This window comes from Salvelinus namaycush, unplaced genomic scaffold (assembly GCF_016432855.1).
Source record: "Salvelinus namaycush isolate Seneca unplaced genomic scaffold, SaNama_1.0 Scaffold18, whole genome shotgun sequence".
In the NCBI taxonomy this organism is placed as follows: domain Eukaryota; kingdom Metazoa; phylum Chordata; class Actinopteri; order Salmoniformes; family Salmonidae; genus Salvelinus; species Salvelinus namaycush.
In genome coordinates this window covers 638,504-645,747 of record NW_024058563.1, presented here as the reverse complement: position 1 = coordinate 645,747, position 7,244 = coordinate 638,504, and the positions used below count along the sequence as shown (strand labels likewise).

Genomic DNA, 7,244 nt, shown 5'->3' with positions numbered 1-7,244 from the left:
ATAGCCAGGCATCTCAGCCAGAGGGCGCAAACAACCGCACCAGTCAGGCCACACATTTGAACGGTCCGATTAGAAAGAGTGCATGCCCCCTCCGCCCGACACATGCACCTATATATTTACATTTCACAACCCCCAAAATCACACATGCATGCAAATTCATTAAATTCAAAAGTTCTTTAGCGTTTACTGTTTTTTCTTTTTAGGAAATTTGAGAGAGACCTACGTGACGTCCCCCCCGCTGAGACAGGATCTCTGAAACAATCTGCACAAACATTTCAACTATGTAAGAACACGCTTACCTTTTTACAGTTGGGCGGCCGCCTTTGTTTGTCAGATTGTCCAAAGAACCCGTCGTCAGCCAAGAACGTCCAAGTCCCTGTCACTCCTGGTCTAAGCTCGCCAAATATGTTGTGGAAAATCGGTTTCAAAATATAACACTAACAAGAACTTGTGGATTCAATATAGACTTTTAATACAACGTATCAGAAGCCAGGAATGGTCCACGGATCACACCCCGTTTCCCAGAGCCCTGGTTCTTATATTTATACACACCCCGTTTCCCAGAGCCCTGGTTGTTATATTTATACACACCCCGTTTCCCAGAGCCCTGGTTGTTATATTTATACACACCCCGTTTCCCAGAGCCCTGGTTCTTGTATTTATACACACCCCGTTTCCCAGAGCCCTGGTTGTTATATTTATACACACCCCGTTTCCCAGAGCCCTGGTTCTTATATTTATACACACCCCGTTTCCCAGAGCCCTGGTTCTTGTATTTAGACACACCCCGTTTCCCAGAGCCCTGGTTCTTGTATTTATACACACCCCGTTTCCCAGAGCCCTGGTTCTTGTATTTAGACACACCCCGTTTCCCAGAGCCCTGGTTCTTATATTTATACACACCCCGTTTCCCAGAGCCCTGGTTCTTGTATTTATACACACCCCGTTTCCCAGAGCCCTGGTTCTTGTATTTAGACACACCCCGTTTCCCAGAGCCCTGGTTCTTATATTTATACACACCCCGTTTCCCAGAGCCCTGGTTCTTATATTTATACACACCCCGTTTCCCAGAGCCCTGGTTCTTATATTTATACACACCCCGTTTCCCAGAGCCCTGGTTCTTATATTTATACACACCCCGTTTCCCAGAGCCCTGGTTCTTGTATTTAGACACACCCCGTTTCCCAGAGCCCTGGTTCTTGTATTTATACACACAAAGCATTATGTCCATCCCACATGCAAATTAAGTTTCTTCCCTTAAGTCATTCGCCACCATTATCTTTTAGTTCAGGCTTCCTGCTTGTTCACGCCCAATAACGCCCATATCTGCTTTCAGTTAGATTATAATGGTGGCAGGACCCTCTCTTATCCTAAAAATAATATATGTCTATCTATCCTATAGGCCTAATCTTTGGCCTCTGTTTTTAGCTCAGCAGTTAGCCTCTTAGTGTACTCTCTGGTATGTTTGCCCTTATTGGGATCAGCAGACTCTGTGTCTCCCCTATCCTTAGTGTGTCCAGTTGTCCTAGGCGCCTATGTGTCGCCCTGTCTTCCTGTGGTCTGTTTTCAGTGTTCAGCTGTTCTATACGTCCATGTGTCACCTTTTCTTCCTATGGTCTGATGTACAACTTTATATTCTGTCTTCTTATTAATATTTACTCCCACATAACATACCAGTTACTGCCAATCGGAGCTGCTAACAGGGGTACAAGGGTCTGTCTGCCCGCCTATTGGCTCTTTCGCCGCAGATAGACCACACTGCCTGAACATGCTTTGGCTAAACTCAGCTGACTTAAAAAACAATGGACTCAGCTTTGACTATCATAAACTTTATCCGATCAACATTTATCCTTCAACATGGCTCGTTTCGTAGTCTGCTGAGCATCATGATCTACTTTTACATAATGATGTTAGGTAGCTAAGTAAGGGTAGGCCTAATGCTCTCAAGAGAGTATGAGAGTTTAGGGAGGAGATAATTGCATTTCTCTGCAATTGCCGCCACAACAAACCCAACACATACTAGTGTAAATGCTTGATGAGGAGTTTGTAGCTGAGGTTGGTTTATTGAGTGGCATCAATCACTTGGACTTAATTTGGGACTACAGAGGAGGGATGAAACAGTTATTGACATGATTGACTGCTTTTCTTTTTTCCTCTGATATGAGCCCCCCCAAAACCTTTTCCCTACAGTGGGTAACTATAGAAGGCTAGGCTGGACAATGGAAAAGGTCAAGGAAGAAAAATGGCAAGCAAACGTTGGCTAAGCTGGGGAGGCAGGTAGCCTAGTGGTTAGAGCGTTGGACTAGTAACCAAAAGGTTGCAAGATTGAATCCCCGAGCTGACAAGGTAAAAATCTGTCGTTCTGCCCCTGAACAAGGCAATAAACCCACTGTTCCTAGGCTGTCATTGAAAATAAGAATTTGTTCTTAACTGACTTGACGAGTTAAATAAAAGTTTAAAAAGTTGTTTTAAATACAAATAAGCTGGAGCACTAGCGCCAGCCCATAGCAAATGAATGGAATCAAACACTCGCAAAGCCCGTTTTGACTGGAGTGAAGCTTGGAGATCAATTTCACCTAAATGGCACCAGAAAAATGTATCCCTTTTTATTTTACCACTACAATCTGTTCTTAGGACGAAACTGAAAAATAACAACCCGTGTAGAAAGTAAACAGCTGCACCTCGATGGTGCCAGGTGTGCTTTATTTCTGGCTAGCGGTCAATGATATACACATTGTAACTTTGCAACAAGATTTGATGATTTTAGTCTCCCCACAAAGGTGATGCAGTTTGCTAGGGACCCTTTCTATACTGATGCGGGGCGAGACGTGTCTGCAAAAGCTGACTTATTTTATTTAGTATATATTTTCTTAACTCTATTTCTTGAACTGCATTGTTGGTTAAGGGCTTGTAAGTCAGCACCTGTTTTATTCGGCGCATGTGACAAATAAAACTTGATGTTGATTCGCACGGGACTAGTACTTTCAGGTGACCAAAAAACATGAGGTTATTCTGGTTGGAATTAAAAATGACTGACATGGCAGATTTAGACAGGACAAAAATGACATATATGTTGTTTTGTGCTCGGGCACATAATTACATTACCCGACCTCTCCCCGTAAATCAACTTGTCGTCCTTAGCAGACACAAAAATACAAACATTAGGAGTTATTGTATTGTGCTAGTCAATTATTACGTAGAACAATCATTTTTTGGAGACCCTGTCCTGCTATCAGCCTGTGATGTGTGTGTTGTAAAGTGCCTTGCTGATGGGCACAACAGCAGTAGGTAGTATACGGTGATATTGCAGCCCGGTGGGTTACCGGCTTCAATATCCCTGTGTACTACCTACTGCTGTTTTGCCTTTGAGCAAGGGACTTCACCCCTAAGTGCTCTGCTCTGCCACAGCCCCTGTTCTGCTCCCAGCCTGGGACCAACAGGCAAAATAGTCACAGACATCTATGCACTAAGAGACTGTTTTAGTAGAAACTGACACACCCCTGGATGCTCCCAGCCTGTGACCAACAGGCAAAATAGTCACAGACATCTCTGCACTAAGAGACTGTTTTAGTAGAAACTGACACACCCCTGGATGCTGAAACATAATCAACATTTTTTTAAACACTGAAAAATCCCCTCAAATCAAAAAACGTGATCTAATGCATTGTATACATCTGGGGACCTACTCTATAAGAAAGCCCACAGGAAATGCCTGGTGTAGCGTTTAGTTTTGAACATCCTATTCTGGTCAGATGCAGGACTGAACTTTTCAGGAGAAGAGCAATACCCTCATGAGTTGGGCTACTAAATGAGCCCACAAGAGCCTAACTACTGAGTTCTTATTGATAATGTTTTTATTTCATATATTTCAATGTATTGTATATTTAGTTAACTTTTGATGTATGTAACAAGTGCACTGCATTCCAGTGCAATTGATGTTAGACTATAAATGTGTATTTGTGAACGTGAAATAGTAAATAAATAAATAAAAGAAAATGTGAAAAAATAAATCCTAATTTCATCTATGACTTTAGTAAAGTTCTTGCCATAAGTTTTGGGCTGGACGACACATCAGCTTTGATGACCTGAAAAAAGTGAACCAAGACAACAATTAGACATGAATTACATCTTAGTAGTTAAGAGACACTGTCTGCATCACAACATATTGCATGACAGGGTAGTGAATTGCTCATCCTCCCGGCTCTTCCAAGATGGGGGGTAATTTCATCTAGCATCTTAATAAAGAGAGTTCCTCTCCTGTGTTTAATGAAGATGGGGGGTAATTTCATCTAGCATCTTAATAAAGAGAGTTCCTCTCCTGTGTTTAATGAAGATGGGTGGTAATTTCATCTAGCATCTTAATAAAGAGAGTTCCTCTCCTGTGTTTAATGAAGATGGGGGGTAATTTCATCTAGCATCTTAAAGAAAAAAATCCTCACCTGTGTTCTCCATGGCCAGTCTGAATCACCGTAACTATAAGTCAACTCTTCGCCAGCTGCAATATCTCGAGTCGCGAAGAGGCACAAGTGTGGCTCATCGTTTGCTTGTATGGCCTTCATTTTGAGATTGAGTCTTTAGTGATCATCATTAACGAGTCTCCCAAGGGAGGAGTCTTCTTCAGATGCATCAATGCTGCATAGAAACATAACATGTCACAGTTTAATGAAGATATTGCAGCACAGGGTTTCTATTTCAGAAAAGGGGCAGAAAAGTCCCTAACGCGTTGTTTAAAAAAGGAGTGCAGATGCTCTGATAGCGAACCAGTTGGTTTGAAGACTAATATTGTTCCTTACTGTTTAGGTCAGGGACAAGGTCAAATTAGTATCTGGGCCTGAGATAGGCCTACAGTGCATATTGTGCCACCAACCATTTAAATGTCTGTCTCCATTTTAATGTTGTTGCTTTTTTTTAGATCTCAAAAGGCATTAATATGTTTATTTTGTTCTCATCAATCCTACTTACCACCATGTTCTTCCTTTCCATTGGAAATGGAAAAGAAACACCTTTGCAGAATCATTGTAGTGATCAGCTCGGACCTCGCCCTCCTGTTGTGTAAGCAGTTCACCTCGGTACTCCACAACAAAGTCTCCTTTGGATATGAATTCAGTGGCAAAAACTCCCCGTCCTTTGCAGACACAAAATACAAACATTAGGAGATATTGCATTGTGCTTGTCAATTATTACAGAGAATAATCACTGTCTGGAGGTCCACTCCGGTCACATGATCACCCCATTCAACTTGCCAAGCTTCTCCAAAAACAACTGTTCTCATAAAATGACCTCACACTGTCTAAAAGTGATCTCACACATATCACTGCCAATCAAAATGAGGTTCAGGTGTGCAGCAGGGGGTTTAGGGAGGGGGATGCGCTGCTCTGTCTTTCAAGAGGCTAGATTCAGTTGTCACTCTTACTTTGTCTTCTAAACCAATGATTCGTTTTCAAGGTGGGAGGAGATTTCAGATGGAGCATCGTGTGACTGTAGTGGACCTTTAAGAATCCTATGACCATAATACAAAGACATGGCAAGCTATTCCTTTAAACCTTTTTTCCTGGGTGACTGTGCCCATATATCCCAATTCACTGTTTCCCACTAACCTCTAAAATGTACATCTGATTCATCTAATTCATAGCTGTCATATTTAGGACTGTCAGAAATATATTCAATCTTCACCTTACCTTTAAAGATATTGATAAAACGCTGGTAAAGTACTGGTTTATCAATGTTTGATCTGATGTGATGCTCTGCATCCTCCATGGGCCGGAGTCGCCTGGAAGATCTCTCCGTCAGGCCAACTCAAATCCTTAATCTGTGGAATAAAGCAGACATTATAAACTGGGTAGTTTGGGTCCTGGATGTTGATTGGCTGAAACTGTGGTATATGTAAGAAATAAGGCACCTCGGGGGTTTGTGGTATATGGCCAATATACCAAGGTTAAGGGCTGTAACCAGGCAGGCACTCCGCGTTGCCTCTTACGTAAGAACAGTCCTCAACCTTTCCTTGTGCTTTACTGCTTAACTATACCAAGGCTGTCAGACAATCAACATTCATGGCTTAACCTACAATTTAGAAGAGACATAATGTATGTTTGTTAGATGACTACAAAACAAGCACGTTAGAAGCAGTAAAAAATTCCATATGTGACTTTCCCTCTTCCACTCTGCTATGAGATGCAAGGTGGGGTGCACAACACCTGGTTTCCAGCCAGCCAACTTTAGCTGCTAAACTAACACCATCTAATGTTATCAAACTGCTACCTACTCAAGTTCATCTATGGGGATCACGTGTCCCATTTAGCTGTCTATGCATGTTACTTATAACCACACTGATAGAATTGACTGAAATAGCCATAAAATATCAGTCTCTTTATCCACAGTTATGTTAACTAATCAAGCTACCCGCCCAAATGTCAACAAAATTGGCTCACTAGTGCATTAGCTAGATAGTGAGCGAACATTAGCACTAGCAACAAACAAGCTAACTAGGCTAACATAGTTCATAAACCAATACAACGATTTATGGTGGTGGAATTGTACTACAGCATGAAAATAACTTTCCATATCATTTCAATTCTTGAAAATATGATATTGCTCACCTTTCTTTTAGGAACAGCGGGGAGCTGCAGATGGGCCGCCCCGTGTTACCGGACGAGCTTCTCCAGATGAAAGTGATTTTCCCTCTCTGGCTCTGCGCGGTAAAGTGGAGTGGGGGAGGGGAATCACAACGTGGGGACAGAGATAGTCATATAGGGGACGTGTCACCACAGTGGTGTGTGTGCATCTGTCAAGGCGCTGGAATCCTATACAATCGACATGACTGATGTTGATATTTCAGTTGTGTAGTAAATATTCTATAGACCTAAGAAATAGGCTAATACATTGCAAAATGAATGCATTTCCCTCGGCCTATAGGTCATAGGAAACTTCAAGACACCAACATGTACATGTTAAGGATTCAGAAATTGTATTGATTGATCCAGAAACACATAGGAATAAGGTCAATAGGCCTTGGCTATTTTCTGACATAGGAAGGGCTGGCTTACCTGGGCTATTGCCCCTGGGCCCCTGGGCCCCGGAGAAGAAAAAAAAAATATACAGTATGTAGTATATATTTATGTTTTACTGCAACTGCCAACCACAGGGGGATTCAGGAGCCCACTCTCAATGAGCGTAGAGGCCTGCTGCTGCGGACACTTTGTTATTTGTCAGATGGGGAGGAGAGGAGGTAGGGGGGCCACTTGTTT

At 42.3% G+C, this 7,244-nt stretch overlaps 1 long non-coding RNA gene across 1 annotated transcript; it reads right to left on the bottom strand.

The window, feature by feature from the left end:
• Window positions 1-4,053: 4,053 nt before the first annotated feature.
• LOC120037645 lies at window positions 4,054-6,618 on the bottom strand. The gene is made up of 5 exons (XR_005474837.1): window positions 6,597-6,618; window positions 5,679-5,809; window positions 4,963-5,125; window positions 4,440-4,632; window positions 4,054-4,085 (listed from the first exon to the last, which is right to left on the bottom strand). It is a non-coding gene; the product is annotated as an uncharacterized LOC120037645 (long non-coding RNA).
• Window positions 6,619-7,244: the final 626 nt, after the last annotated feature.